The 18573-nt window shown below is 44.3% G+C and overlaps 1 protein-coding gene across 2 annotated transcripts in view; it reads right to left on the bottom strand.

Moving 5' to 3' along the window:
- Window positions 1-18573, bottom strand: part of LOC138480861 (synaptotagmin-like protein 2) — a 749121-nt gene that overhangs the window by 628928 nt on the left and 101620 nt on the right. The gene's annotated exons all lie outside the window — the stretch shown is intronic.

Here is an 18573-nt window from a genome sequence, read left to right as displayed (position 1 = left end):
GCTTCTTCGGAGCTGGCCTATTCTGGGTTAAGGCAATTGGAGGCCCGTCACTTACAACTGTAACTCCTCTTTGGCCGTCCATAATCATAGCCACTTAGCCTGGTTGTACCCTAATGCTCGTTCATTCTCATTTCAATTTTTATCCAGTACAAGTTTACAGAGGAATATATACTGCATATATAAAAGGCCCAATGCATTTCACTTGTTCAAAGTACAGTGTTCACACCAATACCAATGCCCTGATCTAGTGGTAAAACCTCTTAACTACCAATGCTCTGGTCATTTACAAACATTAAAACATTTAAAAATAGAACACAGTATGTCCATATACGACAAACATCATCTTAAGGAAGGTATTTAGTGGTAAGGCTGTAGAACAGTAGCTAAGGCAAATTATTTGGTATTTCTAAAATTCTTAAATCAGGCAGTACAATTTGAATCTGCACCAGACCATGGAAAGGGTTCAGTTATAATCTTGCAAGTGTATCCACAATAGGAAAAAGAAATAAATGATTATTGGGTGGCAGGTTGAGATGCAGGCCATGCTAGTGCAGCAAAGACCCCTTTGGTGTAACCCAAGATTACAAATGTCCATGACACGCACTGTAGGAAAATATCCTCTTTTTTCTGTTTCCTCTTACCTCTAGCTAATGTATCCATTTCAGGCACTGCCAATTCATAGAAAATTACTCTCCCAAGAGGAAGACACAATATATGCCCTTGTCCATCATGTCATCAACAAATAAGCCAAACAGTCCATCCTCATGTATGAGGTCATTTAGATATAGCCACAAATATTATGCACACATTATAGCAAGGACACGGAATTCAAAGTAGGCTTCATCTATACGTTACCAGCAACCGGAGACACAACATTTCATGTCTATGGCAGCGTCACACTGCATGTCACCTGTAGGACCAGTGTCTCCACCTGTCCAAAGAGTCTACCAGTAATCTATCTATCCCTATGACGAACTATGTGAGTTTTTCAATCCTCACATCTCTCCGAATCATACAGTTCAAGTAATTAGTAATCACACGCCTCCAACAACACAAACCACTGTTAGAGTGAGTAGAGTTTATGGAGCTAGCATCGCACTCCTGGGCTCCTGTCAGCTTCCAATAGCTTATAAAAACTGCATCTTTACAACTACAATTTCTAGAATCTCTTTGTATCCTGTACTATGGCTAAATGGGCATATATTTTGGATATGCTGTAGAAACTGAATGCGTGTCAATCTGGGACAATGTTGTTACCTAGTGGGACACCACCTCACCTCTGACCATTACACATTCATTGACAGGTTGCAGTGAGCCACTGATGCCAGACCAGTTGTGTTAGTTAGTTAGTATTATTATTTGTATTATTATTATTGTTACAAAAATTATCGTAATAGTATTATCGTAACCTAAGCGTTGGTGAGGAGAGAACGGATTTGCAACACAGCTCCCAAGGATTGGATGGGTCAATAGAGTGGATGGAAGTAGCCATGCCAAACACATTGAAGCCAACACCCATGTCTTCATGTTCGCCCCGCGACATTTTATTCATTCTCCCACTCATCTGCCCCAATCCATCTTCAGGATATGGGTACCTCCTAGTCTGTAGTCTTTCTGGGGAGATTTGCGTGTTCGGTATAGTCATAGTTATAAGTGTGAATTAGTCACATATTACAATAGATTACTAATCCTCTTTTTACAGATACAAATCTATACCAACGCCTCAATGGCGAGTGCGTGTAAGCATTTTGAGCACTCTGTGTTACCTGTTTCCATTCATTGACTCTCAGTTTTTGGAAACTTTATTGTGTGTCAGGTTACACCAGGGTTGCCTAACTCTGGGCTTCGAGGGCCAGAATTCAGATGGGCTTTCAGGATAACCCTCATTAATATTCATGAGGAAAAAATGTGCATATATTTAGAATAGTCATATGCACATTTAGCTCATGAATAGTAAAATAGTAATGCAGGGTATCGTGAAAACCCGGCATGGATCCGGCTCTCGAGGCCTGGAGTTGGACAACCCTGGGTTACACCATTGAATCTTTTTTAAAAATATGTATTTACAATTTAACCAACAATACAACAGTCACATAGCAAATACCATGAATGAAAAACGAGAAGAAAGAAGAGGAAAAAAAAAAAAAAAAAAAAAAACCAACCACCCCTGTAATACATTTAACTCTCAGGCCAATGTAAGTACACATATAGGCCACTTGCTAATACAGGTCTAAGAATGAAACCCACACCTTAGCATGTATCTGCAATTTCCTCAATCGCCTATATATTACCCTCTCAACATTCGCCAATGAAATCATCTCATCAATCCAACTTTCCGCAGTCGGAGGAATCCGGGATTTCCAACCCCTCAAGATCAATCTTTTAGACACTGAAGCTCCCCTAAACAAAAATTTCTTTTCAGACACCGAAAGATCTTCAAGTAATTCACCACATCCCAAAACCATCGTCTTAAAGTCCAGGTCAATCGTGCAATCCAGGACTCGCAAGTACATACTGCAAACCTCATGGCAGAAGCTCGGTACCCTGACACAATCCCAGAGCATATGTTCAAGAGTCCCAACATCCAAACCACAGCACCAGCACGCATCAGAATCAATCATGCCCCTCTTCCTGAGCTTCTCCGGACACCAAAACACCCTGTTGAGAACTTTAATTTGCCTTGAACGTTCACACAGATTGACTGAGCAAAGCTGTACATTCGCACACATCTCGTTCCACATATCAACAGTAATCTCGCAACCTAAATGCCTACTCCATTCCTCCACCAATCCAGTATTATCTTTATAGCTTGCAACCATTCTGCGATATAATCTGCTCGCCACCGACCGAGAATCCATCGCCAAATTCTCCAAAGTTTCAAGTTCACACACATCAATCTCACCAACGCACTTTTTTAATTTCCTGTAATCCGCCATGGACACATTCTCAATATCAAAATTAGCACATAAAAGATCAAAATTAATGAATTTTCCGTCTCTGTAAATGTCTCTAATCCATTGAACACCACCAATAAACCACTCCGGCCAAAAAATAGGCTTACCAGCCTCAGTAATGGATTTATTAAATCAGATCAATGCCGAAGGAGATCCCTGAGCCGATGAGCCACACATTTCATGAACTTCTCTCCACACATCTCGCAAAAACCCAGTCAAGGGAAGCGTCCTACCCCTATTGCTAACCGACGTAAGTATCGCTCTTGGTGCAAGAGGACCTAAAGCACCCGCCTCCACCACCGCCCAAGCACCCGGAGACACAGCCAGGAAAGGAATCAAAAATTGACAAGAGAAGGCAAGATGATATGCCCTAAAATTGGGGACCCCAAGACCCCCTCTGTCAGCAGGGAGCTGTAGCTTCCATAACTTAAGCATCGGCGGTTTCCCATCCCAAAGGAAGGTTTGCATGGAAACATCAATCAATCTCCAATAACTTGCGCTAATCTTCATAGGAAGCATACCCAGAATGTAGTTTATTTTGGGAGCCGCCACCATCTTCAAAGCGTTTACCTTGCCCCATAACGACAGACGCAAAGCCGACCATCGTAGCAAGGTTGACTTTAGTTCACGACAAGCCTCCCCCAAATTTGCCTCTACCATATCATGCACAATCGGAGTGAGCCAGAGCCCCAAATATTTCATTTTTCGAGTGCACCATTGGAATCCAAACCCCGTCGCCACAGATTTAATACAACTTCTCGTAATAGGTAAAGCCTCCGATTTCAACCAGTTAATCAAATAACCAGACGCAGCATGGAACCGATCCAAAATCGCCATCAATGAAGGCAAAGAGACTTCCAAATTTCTTAAAACCAATAGAAGGTCATCCGCGTAAAACCAAGTTTTTTGCATAACTCCATGAAAGGGTACACCCTCCAAGGTCAAATCGTTCCGCAGAGCAATTGCAAGTGGCTCAATAGCCAACACAAACAACAAAGGTGAAAACGGACAACCCTACCTCGTGCCACGCCCTAGTGTAAAAGTTCCGGATAGTAAACCATTCGTCTTAACATTAGCCGTAGGGCAAGCATACAAAAGCGAGACCCAAGAGATAAACTCCTCACCCAAATTCATTAACCTCATCACAGCAAACATGTATTGCCAGTTAATACGATCAAAAGCCTTCTCAGCATCCAAGGAAAACACAGCCACATCATCGTCCAGATCTCGGGCCGTATTCATGGTCAACAAAAGATTCCGAATGTTGCTGGAGGTTCTACGATTTTTTATAAAACCTGACTGATCTGAGTGAACAAGTTTCTGAATCAAGTCCTCAATACGTAACGCAAGAACCTTGGCCAAGATTTTGTTATCAGTGTTTATTAAGCTTATCGGCCTGTAACTGGAAGGTAGAGCACAATCCTTACCCTTCTTAAGGAACACAGAGATGGTGGCATGGTTAGTAGACTCTGGAAGTACCCCCACCTGCCTGGATTCAACATACATGTCTCTTAGAAGACCCAACACCGCCTCCGGAAGAGCCTTATAGAATTCAGCCGGCAGACCATCAGGACCAGGTGATTTCCCAGAATTCAAACTCGCAATAGCAATCCTAATTTCATCAACACTAACTGGCTGACTCAAACCATTCATGTCATCATCCGAGACTTTAGGAATAGTCAAACTGTCCAAGAAGCATGCACCATTGCTAGTAACACCAGCCTCATTCTTATACAACTTCATGTAGAAGTCTTTAAAAACTTCATTAATCTCGCAAGGATCAAAAGTAACCACCCCATCAGTCCCTTTTATAGAATTAATGGCACCCTCCGAAATCTGTTGCCTTAATCTATAGGCCAGCCACCTGTCACATTTCTCTCCTTTCTCAAAGTAAGCGCTTTTTATCCTATATAAATCCTTCTCAGCTCTTGCGCCCAAAGCGTCATTCAGATCCCTCTTCAACCGCTTCATCTCCATTCGATTTGCAACATCATTCGGATCACGAACCAATGCACCCATCACCTCAGCAATTCGAGCTTCAGTGTCTCTCAGCACCTTAGACATTCTATTCCTCCTACTACAGGATAAACCCAGAGCAATGCCCCTCATCGTACACTTAAATGCCTCCGAAATGACACTTTTACTAATAACATCAGAAGAATTCTCAGTCACAAAATATTCAGCTTCCAGTCTAATCTTTTCTAAAACAGACTCATCATGCAATATAGAAGTGTTCATCTTCCATTGAAAAGTCCTGCTTCGCACAAAATTCAAGGACAGGCCCAAAAAGATAGGCGCGTGGTCGGTGACAGCTATACAGCCAAGTCGGCTATTCAAAAGTCTGGCAGTCGCATCCCCAGCAGTAAAAAACATATCAATCCTTGAATAGGTGTCATGTGCCCCCGAATAGAATGTGTATTCTTTGGAGTCTGGGTGGTGTAGCCTTCAACAATCCTTAAGATCAAAATCCTCAAGTAGTGTCCGAAAAGAACCAAAATGCCCATCCTTCCTCTGTACAGCAGAGCGTCCAGTGCTATCCATGGATGAATCAATCACTAAATTGAAATCCCCACCCAAAATGATATTAGCTGAGCCCAAATCAAGCATCAACTGTGACACTTCCCCAAAGAAAGTGCCACAGTCCACCGAGGGAGCATAAACATTACATAGCACATGTAGGACACCCTGTATTTCCACCAACACAGCCACCGCCCGCCCCTCCCGATCACAAGTGGTCTTCAGAATCCTAACAGGAGAACCCTTCCGTAAAAGAATTGCTACCCCCCTGGACTTAGCACGAAACAGCAACCTCACCCAGCCAACCTTTACGCAAGACCCCAATGTCCTCCAGCAAAAGATGAGTTTCTTGTAAAAAGTAAACATCACACTGCATATCTTTTAAACTATTCATAACTTTTTGCCTTTTGAGAGGATTATTCAGTCCATTAACATTCCAGGAGGAGAACTTAAGTTGAGAGTCCCCAGCAGTAGACATAACATAAGATTCAAGCGATGTCGAAGAACTAAAGAAAATGAAAACAATAAAACAAAACAAAAAAAGAAGAACAACCCCAAACCCTCTGCAACAGAAAAAGGACGCCAATGCAGAAGAAGCATAGGAGACCAAACCAACACCCCAGCACCCCTCCCAAATCCAAGGTAACCATCAATCCGTCAAATCCTCTAACATAAATAACCAAAGTCATAAATAAATAATATGCAATAACGTCAATCAATCCCACCCCATAAAATCCAGTAAAAGCAGCATTCTAATCAGGTCATCAAAGAACAGATATCAACCATGTAAAACCTACAAACAACGACACGCACAGATAATTGAAAAAAGGAGAAAATAGACAATAAGGGAGACCTATTTAAAGAACCCATGCACCAAATAATGGACACAAAATCTAAAACCCGCCCGAAGAGAGCAAGCATATGACGCCCCACCACATACCTAAATTGAGAAACATAGACACAGTAGGCCGCTCTCCCATAACAACAGAGACTGCAACCTCTATCAAACTTTGCCCCATCGTCAGACCCCCCAGAACAACAACACCATGTACATATATCCTGTTAAAACCAGCACATAAGGTAAGGACAAAATGGAACACCTTAGAGCAAGTGAATGAGTGACGTGCGCCATAAAAAGTACGATAGCATTCACAGATCCATGCGTTGTAGGGGGAATTGAAAGGGTCCAAATGCAGTCCCATTTACACCAACGCTCACCGCCGCCCATTTTGCTGAGCACCGAGTTCCGGAGTAAACAATCGCTGGAAGTCAGGCCTTCCACCGCGGTCCAGCAACACTAGCTCTCATGGAGCCGACAGAAAGCAGCCTGCAGCCGTGACGAGCGCTGGAGAGAGGGAAACACGGCAGCACCCGGAACCAGGAAGTAGATCCCCTGTGACGTCGGGAAGAAAACGGCGTTACGTCAAATCAGCTGACCGGAGCCTCGGAAGGTGCTTTACTCCACAGCACGGGGAATCCACTTCGTAATGAAGATCTCGGCATGCGCATCATACGAAGTGATTAAAGTTCCTTTCCAACGAAAAAAGAGCAACTGTGGCGGCAGATGGGCGCCATTTTAACCCATAGCAAGTGACCAGAAATAAAGACGAACATAATTGAAAAAAGATTTGAAAGGGAAGAAGTCCTTTCTAAACTCACCCCATTCCCTTTCGTGTCACTCAGCAATGTTATTATCATGAACACCAAGTTTGTCCAGCCATAAAAAGGCTTCCTGGGGGTCCGAAGTGGTCTTGCTGCCTCCAGGCAGGATCAATGTTAAATTATTGAATCTGTTTAAAAAAGCCTTCACTTGAAGGGATTTTGCACGCTCTTTCACCCCTTTAAACAGCTTCCTTGCCTCCATCACCATCTTGGGATAATCAGGAAACAAATAGATAGGTTTCCCTTTAAAATTGACAGACACCTTACCCCTAGATGCCTCCAACAAGGACTCCTTAATTCTTGCCAGAGTAAAGGACACCAAAATGTGTCTAGGCTTCAGGCCAGGAAGTTTTCCAATACGATAGACATTGTCAATTTCACTTTCCAAAGTGTCCACACCATAGCACTCTTTAAATATCTGCAAAATCAATGGCAGCAACTTTTCACCTGTAGGATCTGAGTGCTCTGCTACACCAATTAGCCGCAAATTCCTCTCACGCAGTCTCAAATCCATCTCCAGGCGGTGATTTTTTCCCTCTTGTACATCAGCCTTCAAATTCTTGTAAGCTCTATAGCTCCCAGTAATTTCTGATCCCATTTTAGAGGCTTTCTTTTCCAGACCAGTCACCCTTGTATCCAAATGGGAAACTTTTCCATTCAGTTCTGCCATGGTTGTCTTAACCTCAGCCATGTCCATGGCCACCTGGCGCATCAACTTGTATAAATCCTGGACACTTGGGTCGTCCTCATCCATCACTGTGATTTGTTTTTGTTTTTTTGAAGTAGGATTATCAGGTTCCAAGATCTTTTTCTTGGAATTCATATCAGCAATAAAGCAGCTTCAGGGAGGAGGCCAGGAGCTGAGGACTCAAGCTGCTCTCACCTTGACCAACATTCCAGAACCTCTACACCATTGAATCTTGTCTCTAAACTCCCCTGGAGCTGTATGAGATTAGTAACCCGGAACCCTTTAAAAGACAGATCGGACAGAATGCCCCCATTCTTGTAACACAACGAACCTGGGCATTTCAGTTGGAAACCATATTTAAGTGAAAAACTTGTGTTTGCTTTTTCGTTCATATAAAGTTAACTTATGAATTAATTATTATGAACAAACCATGGATAGCAATGTGGCTTTTTTCTATCCTAGACCCACTCTTTAACAGTTGCTTGTTTTTCCCTGAGGAAGGCTGTGCCATGAAAGATATGCTCACAAAGCCAAAACCTGAGATGGCATGACTATAGGACATCTCCATTAATGGATAACAACAATTCCATAATGTGTTCATGAGAGCAACTGTCTCATATAAGAAAGTGGACTCTGCTAAGTACATCTACATCCTCATGCTGTGCTGTGAAATTGCTGCTGTTGTTAGTTTTGGTGTTGTTTTATGTGTGTAAAATACACAAAGGTGGTTCTGGGTACACACTTGGTGTTGTGAACGCATGTGAGTTCTGGAAGATTAGCAATGTGAAGGTACTATTACCATTGCTATTTTATATTTCATTTTTTTCTTGTTGAATATATACTTTGTAGCTTTGATGTTTCTCTTAGCACTTGGAATGGGTTTGTTTTGTGTCATGTTCTTGTGTAGTAACAGTAGAGAGATTTTAGAGGTCTGTATTTTCTGAAGCTTAATTGTACATGACCCATCAGACCTCCAGTTGACTTATAGTTCCGGTCACCCTTGGATTTGTGTATGAACATGCTGCCATCATCAACAGCTGGGTGCCTCTAGCAAATTTGCACCTGACAACGCGACTCGCACTCAGAGAGAGAGAGAGAGAGAGAGAGACAGAGCGAGTGATTGATAGTTAGGCACTGGGTATAGCAGGTATGTAAGTAATTAAATCATTCTATGCATATAACAACTTTAAGCATTGAAAAAAGCCCAACTCCCCAAAAGCTAGTGAGAAGAGGCAGTCAATAGCTGTGAAATACTATACATTTCACAGCTTATGTAAGGAGGGAGGTACATGGTTAATTCAAGATGAATAAAGAAAATACAGTACTGGCTATGCAAAAGACCCAATACACCCACCAACCTAGCAGAATCTATTAATAAAAAGATTCAAAAGTGAGCTACCATAGGCAATGCATTTATGTCCTGTGCTGAAAAGGAATATAGCATCAATACTACCTTCTACAAATACCCTGGTAATCGTGAAAACTCCAAGGACCAAGGAAAATATTAGAGTGCAGGAAAGGATCAGTTGAAGTCACTTTGGAAACGTTCCCAATGTTACTATGGGTTTGTCCGCAGGATTCAATGAGCGTCACCCAATTGGTCTCCTTTGGCTATAGGTTAGTGGGAGGTATAGTGTGCTTACAGCCTCTAGGCATGGAGGAGGCAATACCCACACAGCTGGGGAGTTTGGAAGGCACTCATAGAAGAGCTCTAAGAGACCCGGCGCCTGGCTACAGCGTGTGATCTTTACTCGCATGTGTAATACGGACACGGTCCAAGGTGACAGGATACAATGAGGCAGGGACACCTTCTCGGGGTGCTGGCTGTAGCGGAAACTGCCCAGTCGTTTCAGGTGCATAGATAGGTTTTGGCATTAGGATTGGGACTGGCTATCAGTGCTTGGGGATTCCTGTTCAGTAGAGCAGTGATTACAGGTGTGCTAGAGACACAGCAATGAACCAACAAAGAAGAGGCAACCTGTAAAGAAGACCTCTGGTAAGGTGGATACCACAATCATAACAGCAAATACAGGGAGCTCGGCAGCGAATCCAGCAATGAAGGCGCTGTCAATGAAGTCGGGAATCAGCGGAACAGTTATAACTGTGTTTTCGAGAAAAGCAGAGAAAGGAGACTTCCACAGCAGCACAGCGGGAGAGGGACCAGCCATTATCACGAGTCACTGCAGCATCCAGAGTCATCCAACTTGGCAGCACAGCTTCCGGGTAAGTTCCCAATGGATCTCAGAATGGTAGGGGGTCACCCCCAGGCCTACACATTCACCCAGGAGCTGGCTAAGCCAGTCCATCAGCTCACAGGCATGCAGCACACGAGCTTTGGTGCCCAGTCAATCAGGGTTGGCCAACCAAACTTCCACACATTCAAGTACATCCACACATTTGTGGGTTGGAATATCTGGTAGCCCCCTCCCTCCAACTAGTTCCAACAGGAAAAGCTGTCAGCACAGAGAGACCAGTGTGGGTTCTAATTGAGCCTACGTAGAGTTAACAGCCATTTTGGCAAAACCCATAGGCCAAGCAAACAGAGGCACAAAGTAATATGGAGGGCCTGCTGGACTTCTGAAATGCCTTGCTACCCAAATGGTCTCCATCTATGGGCATTTGGCTACTGACACTACAGATATGGCGAAGCAAGAAACAAATGGCAAAGATACGACCAGCCTACTACCGTACACACCTTCTGGGGGATAGCAATCACCAAGGAAGAACATTGAGCTCTTAACCATGGTACCCATATGGGCTTACAAGGGCAGAACATCAAAAAGGAGTGGCTTCAGCAGAAGTTCCTCTGACCTAAAAAAGGTAGCAAAAAAAACATAAAAAGACACCAGAAAGGTTGCAGAAATCAGGGAAAATATCTTAGAGCTTTTTTTTAAAGAAAACAAATGTAATGTTAACAATTTTGAATAAATGCTGCAAAAGCAAACAAGATGGTGAAGGGCAAGCTGAAGGCAACACAGAACAGAATCAATGACTTGTACGGCTGAGGTGCTCAGGGGATTGTCAGAGAGACTTCCTGCTCAGACTTTTTGACTCATAGCATCGTTCTTCCCAAACCAGTTCCCAAGCCCTGTGCAGCAGCCACTGAACAGGCAGGCAGCGGGGGAGAGATTCACATAAAAACAAGATGCCAGATAATGGTTCCAGGGCACTGAAGGTGGGGTAAACACCCGTAAAATAACAGTCGGTTTGATTAAGATGAAAGAACAATGCAAGCAGAGTCACCGCTAGACAACCTTCCCTAAGACCTCACCGAAGGTTGGGGGTGGGGAGAAGCGGTGTGGTTGGAAGCCAATTCCAGGAGTTACCATCTATGAACTCAACAACTAAACCACTAAAGCAGGGACATCAATTAGGAGTAAGGGGGTGCAAAGTGACACCTGCCTTGCTGCTTAGAACCCCCTCTAGAGGCTTAGCTACCACTGGGATTTAACCAATTTGACTGGTGATCTTTTTAAAGTATGACCTTAACTTTCAGAGCTTTAATATCTGCTTCTTGGTCTGTCATTGCCACACAATCTTATGAGAAGTAACTCTCCATGAGGTCTTTGGGGGTCAGAGGGCATGCGATATCCCGTCTCAGACCCTTATGGCTTTTGGTTGAATGACACCAATGAACTCCACCTGACCCCTCTCATCCCTGACACTGAATTCATGCTCGAACCTGGATTGTGCCATTGAACTGCATTGGAATGGATGAATATTCAGCAGGGTCATTGCAGAACAGAGTTCGTGTATGGCCGAATAAAGAGGACAAGATGATGTAAGGGTCACTTCAGAGGCAAGCAGCGTCCTCCTGGCGCCGTGACTAACTCGGGTAGAGGAGGGTGTCCCAGCAGGTGCACACACCTTCCCTAACTAATAATACGAGGGCAAGGCATACAGAGAAAGCCAGCACATTCTTTGTGCAAGCCGAACCCTGCTGTGTACAAGTCCCCGCAGGCTGTCTCTGCAGCAGCAAACCTTGAGAACAAAAGAAGGCTGACAATGAGAAACGACTGCTCCGGTTGGGACATGCGGGGCGGCTTTAGGTAAACACCGCCCTGAACAGCTCTGCGCCACAAGGTGAAAGGACGCGCGCACGTAATCGCGTTATCCGCGGTCACGCCCCGTCATTCCAGCAGGCCCTGCCTGCTCAGTGGAAAATAAATCAGTATAATGAAGAATATTCTGAAGGAACTGGGCAGGCGTGAATGTTTTCTTTTTCTGTTGCCTCGTGTGCAATATTCACAGATTGATTGGTGATAAGTTAAGAGCAAACGGTGAAATAGAAGGAAGGAGAAAAAAACATTAACAATTGTGGCTCTTGCGTAGTGAAAAGCTCCACTGTTCAGACAGACATGCGCACCCGCATAAGGTGGGGATGTCGAGGAGTGAATAGGCAGGAAAAGGGTGATAACAAATGGAGGGACAATGGGGCAGATTAGCTGTTTCCTCTTGGGGTGCTATCCCACAACAGCCTCCCATTAGTGACGGGTCACACTACTACATTAGTGTCTGTGTCCAAGAGAACACCATTCACCCACATACAGAAAACACCTTACAAACTGCAAGAGAATAAACAGGCAACAATCCCCGCATTCATCACCCAGGACATCACCAGCATCCTATCACCCTATGCCTTATAGGTTATTAAACATACATCCCAGCCCTGTTCCAGGTCCATACAATAAAGCAGCCCTTTAAAGAGGGAATGGTTATAGCCATTCTCAAACAAGCCATCGTCAAACCCCTGCTTAAAACCCATCAGTTGAACATTCAAAATTACTTCAGGCGTATCACTTGTCTTATTACAACCTCCAACATCCTTCAGAAACGACATTGAAAGCATTTGCAAGTGTCTATTAGAACCTCTGGATCTCACTGCTTGACTGTTAGAACTTTTAGATCTCACTGGCTGTTAGAACATGTAGATCTCACTGCTTGACTGTTGGAAGTTCTAGATCTCACTGCTTGACTGTTAGAACTTCTAGATCTCACTGCTTGGCTGTTAGAACATGTAGATCTCACTGCTTGACAGTTAGAACTTCTAGATCGCACTGCGTGGCTGTTAGAACATGTAGATCTCACTGCTTGACTGTTAGAACTTCTACATCTCACTGCTTGACTGTTGGAAGTTCTAGATGTCACTGCTTGACTGTTAGAACTTTTAGATCTCACTGCTTGTCCGTTAGAACCTCTAGTTCTCATTGCTTGGCTGTTAGAACTTCTAGATCTCACTGCTTGGCTGTTAGAACATCTAGATGTCACTGCTTGGCTGTTAAAACATCTAGATCTCACTGGTTGGCTGCTAGAACCTCTAGATCTCACTGCTTGACTGTTAGAAGTTCTAGATCTCACTGCTTGACTGTTAGAAGTTCTAGATCTCACTGCTTGGCTGTTAGAACATGTAAATCTCACTGCTTGACTGTTAGAACTTTTAGATCTCACTGGCTGTTAGAACATGTAGATCTCACTGCTTGACTGTTAGAACGTCTACATCTCACTGCTTGACTGTTGGAAGTTCTAGATCTCACTGCTTGACTGTTAGAACTTCTAGATCTCACTGCTTGTCCGTTAGAACTTCTAGTTCTCATTGCTTGGCTGTTAGAACTTCTAGATCTCACTGCTTGGCTGTTAGAACATCTAGATGTCACTGCTTGGCTGTTAAAACATCTAGATCTCACTGGTTGGCTGCTAGAACCTCTAGATCTCACTGCTTGGCTGTAAGAACATCTAGATGTCACTGCTTGGCTGTTAGAACATCTAGATGTCACTGCTTGGCTGTTAGAGCATGGCGATCTCACTGCTTGGCTTTTAGAACTTCTAGAATGTGGTGGTAATTTCGATACCATAGACCTTCAAACACCACTAAATGGCCTGTCAGAGCTAGCATGAGCTTTGGACTCATTCACCTCTGGTAATTCTCATTGCCTCAGACTGAATTCCTAGCTCAGCAAATCCTTTTAAGTCTTGTGTGGAGGATCCTCACGGCCACCAGTTCTCTTCAACAACTACCTTCCTTCTCATGAAGGACTATGGTGACCATGAACTGCTCCTACACCAGTGACAGCAATCTCCGTCTATACATCGTTAACATGCGAAACCATGCAAAGCCCTACATTCCTACCCAACATAAAGAGCAGTGCAGCTTGGAGCTGGAGCTTGGAACTGAAGACAGTGTATTGGACTGGATGATGCAGGGCTATCCAGTGGCTGTCAATCAGTGGACGATGCAGGGGGCAGAGGACAGGGCTACCGGGCCTGTTTCCAGAAGTGGCGAGTGTTGTGCCACAGTGCAGCGGCTGCAGCAGTAGTGGGAAAGATCCAATTCAGGGCGAGGGACCAACGCAATCTGCTAGTTCCCATGAGGAGGATTCTGCTACCAGACTGGCACGGGATGGGTTTTGCTATGTGAGGGGTGTCATGGGGGTGAGGCAAGGGTTGAAGGCTGGACCTCTTGCCATTGTCCACAGACATGAGAGACTGTTGGTGACTAACGCCTCCACCCCATAGCTTGTCTACATGCATCTCCTGCCTGGGACTACCCAAGTCAATTTCCTACTTGGCCCCACCTTCACAGTTCCCTTTTCGATCCTGCCTGCTCGGTTATACTCTCTGCAATGCAGACATTGGACTACCCTTGCTGTTTGGGCTCAGAGGTGACTGCAGGGCCTGAGGAGGGACTCTTGGGGAGTGGGGAGGTCATTCTCTATTCCGTTTGGCTCCCATTTGCATGTTTTGGCTGAGCTTACTGTCACCTTCCCAGAGAATTTCATCTAGTCTGTGGCCCTCCTCTGCTTGGTTGTCTTCTGCTGTGTAGATGGGTGGATGTTCTTCTAACTCTTGCCCGGTGGCTCCTCAACTGGCCCATTGTTCAGAGCCACACTGGACTCAGACCTTTTTTTTCCACTTCAGTTTATTTCAGTTTTTCCAGAATCCACTTGCACGGTATTCACGTGTTCTACTTTTGTATTCTGTTTCTTTTCCTGTAATGTGAGCATTTTTCTGCATCTTCGTTGCAGTGCAAGAGGCCAATTAGGAGGCTCTGTGCTCTTTAAAAATAATAAGCAAAACATGTATTTATTTATTTATGTTTACATTTATAGAGCGCTCTAAACCCATAGGCATCAAGGCGCTAGATACAAGAATGGTTACAAGACAGACATTAGACAGACATGATTGTCAAGGATAAGTTCAGGGGGCTGGGGGGGGAGTTAGGTGAACATCACAGTTTTCAGTTGTTTGCGGAAGGTCCAGTCCGATTGTTCGGATCTCAAGGCCAAAGGTAGGGAGTTCCAGAGTTTTGCTGATATAACCGGGGAACTGGCTCAGCCCGCTCTAGCTAGTTTGAAATTGGGTATGACGAGACAGTGAGCGTAGGTGGAACAAGTCAGTCTTGATGACTGGGCTCTCTTGAGGTTATGTGCGACGTAAGGGTGGCAGCAATGGCTAGGAATCTGCGGGTGATGGAAAAGGTGATGCGTTCACGTATTAGGAGCCAGTGGACGTTTCCACTAGAGGCTGAGATGTGCTCACACCTGAGAACATAAACATAAGTTCCTGGAGGCTCAATATGCGCTTCCAACAAAAACCTTCTCCACATTCCGCAAGCTTGCTGTCGCTGAAAAGGAGTCAGAGGCTTTTCAGCAGAAAGATCAAAACTACAGAAGAGGCTCCCTATAGCAATCCAAAATGCATCCATCCCCATAGCATTCAAACCCATGATCGCTGATCTTTCCGTCACCCCCCGGTCAACCAACAGAGTGTTGTGAAGTGCTTGTCTTTGCATGTTGGAAGACTGTGATGTCACGTGAAATGTTGCGTTGTTAATGAGAGAATGTTTGGGTGAGGGATCCAAGGACAGGCATTAGAGTCCCTGCCTGTGTGATGGGTGCCAGTGTTTTTATGTTCCATGTGACTTAAGATGTAACTGTGACTTAAGAAGATGTTAATAAACCTGAAGTAACGACAAGAAGCCTAAGAGGTCACTTCATTACACAGAGCACACCTGGAGAAGCTTCGGTTCACACAGCTGCACTGTTCAATTTCATTTGTTCAACCTAATGACTGTCTTCTCTAAGCCATTGGCGCTTTCTAAAAATAGTAGTGGTTGTCTCTGCAACAACATACCATCTGTGATCATATATCCATTGGGCAGGACCCTAGGTACCAAGATTCCGATTGCAAGCAGGCCTTGTCAAACAACTAGTCAGACCCCCTTTCATAATGCTCCATGCTAGAAAAGTATGGTGCATATGTGACTTTTCTCAATTCATCTACTGATACTACTCAACAGCTGCCTTTTGGTTTGGCGGGCTGCCAGACACAAAGTGACATGTGCATTCCAGCCAGCAACTGTTGGAAACAAACGTCCAGCATGTCATATCCTGGTGACAGATGACATATCTAAATATAAGCCATGTCTGCTTATGGCATGGTGATCTCTGATATGCCAGAATTAAAGTGCCCAAAACCTATTGATGTCATTTTGTTATTATGTTGATTTCTATTGACCCTCCTGGTCCTGGGCCCCTGCGTATTCACTTTCTGCCACTGAGTTTCTTCACCCAAAACTAACCATTTGGGTTGGTCCCAGCAAAAGCCTTTGACCTCCCTGGCAAAGGGTTTTTAGCTCTTGGAAAGGCAAGCACTACCTTACCTGCCTCTACTGGGTAGGTAGTTGTCGAGTGATTCAAAGAACAGACTCTGGTAGGCCAGGTGAAGTCACACCAGGGTGGTAATTATCAAAGTCCCTTTAATGTCCCTTCGATGTTGGCAGACTGAGAAAGGGGGCAGGGTAGAGTAGCCCAGTAACAGTCTTTCCAGTTAGAGAGAGATTCCACCATCTTGGATGTTCCAACATCCTGTCCCCCTCCCCATTTCCTGCATACAAAGCACTCTGGCTATGACATCACCAAGCAAGAAGATTATGAAACAGTAGTAGGGGGTGGACCTTTAAATAAGGCTATAAGGGAAATAATCTGCTGTGGACATTTGCCGACATAAGGGAGAGACCCTCACCTACATTGAATCAACTTTGAACACTGAAAGAGAAGGATTTATCTGGAACCTTGTTGGGAATACAATGTTCTCTAAAGTGCTCTGCAATAGAGGTGAAAACCAAGATTTCCAAGGAAGAGGCAAACACTTCCCCAAACCATCCCAAGGGAACATTTGGTCTGACAGGCTGTTTATGAGGCTTGCTTGCAGTCACAATCCTGATACCCAGGGTCCTGCTCAATGGAGATAGCCAGCCTGTTCTCTCTGGAACCTTCCTTTTTGGTTGGGAAAGGCAGTACAAGCACTACCCTTATCCTTGGAGGATCTGGACAGGATCCCCCAGCAACCAAGAACCAAGTAAGTGACCCTGACTCTCTTTACACCTTCAAACCCCTTTGATGCCGGTTTTATGCACATGCAACTCAGTCCAACTGCAAGGGTACATCTTGAGTCATCTTCGGCACAGAACTGCATCATGAGTTCTACTCAATGCCGAAGCTCCGCTGTCTCTACATCCAAGACCCACCCAGTCTTTTAGTGTCCTCAACTTGACACAGCCTGCCCCCAGGACATTGCACCTGCAGTACCATAACACTGTGTTGAGATAGTTGAGCCCGCTCACCATCCAAGCCTTCCCTTCTCTGCATAGAAACTGCACCATTCTTGCCCCTGGCTCGATGCCGAAAGCACCTAGACTCCTGATTTGATGGAAAAAAGCCTGCAAAGCAAGAATAAATGTACTTATAGGGGTTCTGTTCCCTAGGCCTGCTTTAAAGAGCGCAGGTGACTTGTAAGTCCTAACGTTCTACCTTTTTAAAGCATCTTCAGTGACACTGCTGTTTAAAACATTGTCTGTGCACCCCTATTTTCGAACCCATAGTGTTATTCCTAACTCTACATTCTCTTTGTTTTCCTTTACAGGTTTGGGTTATAGTGTTTTAAACCAGTTTGTTTGAATTGTTAGTTTAATCAAAGTATCCTTTTTCATAGAACTTGGTTGTACCATCTTGTATTTTGGTAATAACATACTATTGTTCCTTGATCAGCTTCTGTCCTAGCTCACACCCATCCTGATGGATATAGGCTTCCCTATGCCCAATCTAACATAGGAAGCAAACAAGGTACGCCCATTGGTGCGTACCTGTTTCACCTTCAAGATTAGGTGCGCTGCTGGTTCAGTAATTGTGTGGGGATGAGTAGGAGTGTCATTCACTACTCATCCCTGTATTCCTGAGGACAGTAGTCATTTCATCACAGTCTTGTCTTAGTGATGGGCAGTTCTACTACAGCAGAAGTCTCTATTGCATGTCTCCTTTAATTTATGTCAACTATCCAACAGTGGTAGGGTGTGTGGTTTGCCTCCCCTTATTTATTGGGCGAGCTCCTAGAGTGGCTGGGATGTCGTGGTTGTCTCCTCCAAGAGATAGGAAGCTCTAGGGATTGCCTTCTCTAAGTGATGGGGGTATGGTCCTACAGTAAAGGGCGGTAATGGCTATCGCATGATGATGTGCTGGCTTCATGCTCTAATGCTTATTTATCTATTCATTTATTTTAGTTTTTGATAGGGCGCTACATGCCTGAAAGCCTCAGAGCAGCAAGAAAGAGAAGCAACAAGGCAAAGGGATAGAAAGATCTGGCCCTGTAGAACAAGGTCATTAATCAGCTGAGTTAAAGAGTAAGGTTTTTATACTTCTCCTAAAAGTTGACACAGATTGAGATGCTTTGATACCAAACAGGTAACATATTCCATTC

The sequence above is a fragment of the Ambystoma mexicanum genome, chromosome 5p (assembly GCF_040938575.1).
Source record: "Ambystoma mexicanum isolate Mex_15411 chromosome 5p, UKY_AmexF1_1, whole genome shotgun sequence".
NCBI classification, from domain to species: Eukaryota; Metazoa; Chordata; class Amphibia; order Caudata; family Ambystomatidae; genus Ambystoma; species Ambystoma mexicanum.
This window is presented reverse-complemented; position numbering and strand designations above follow the sequence as displayed.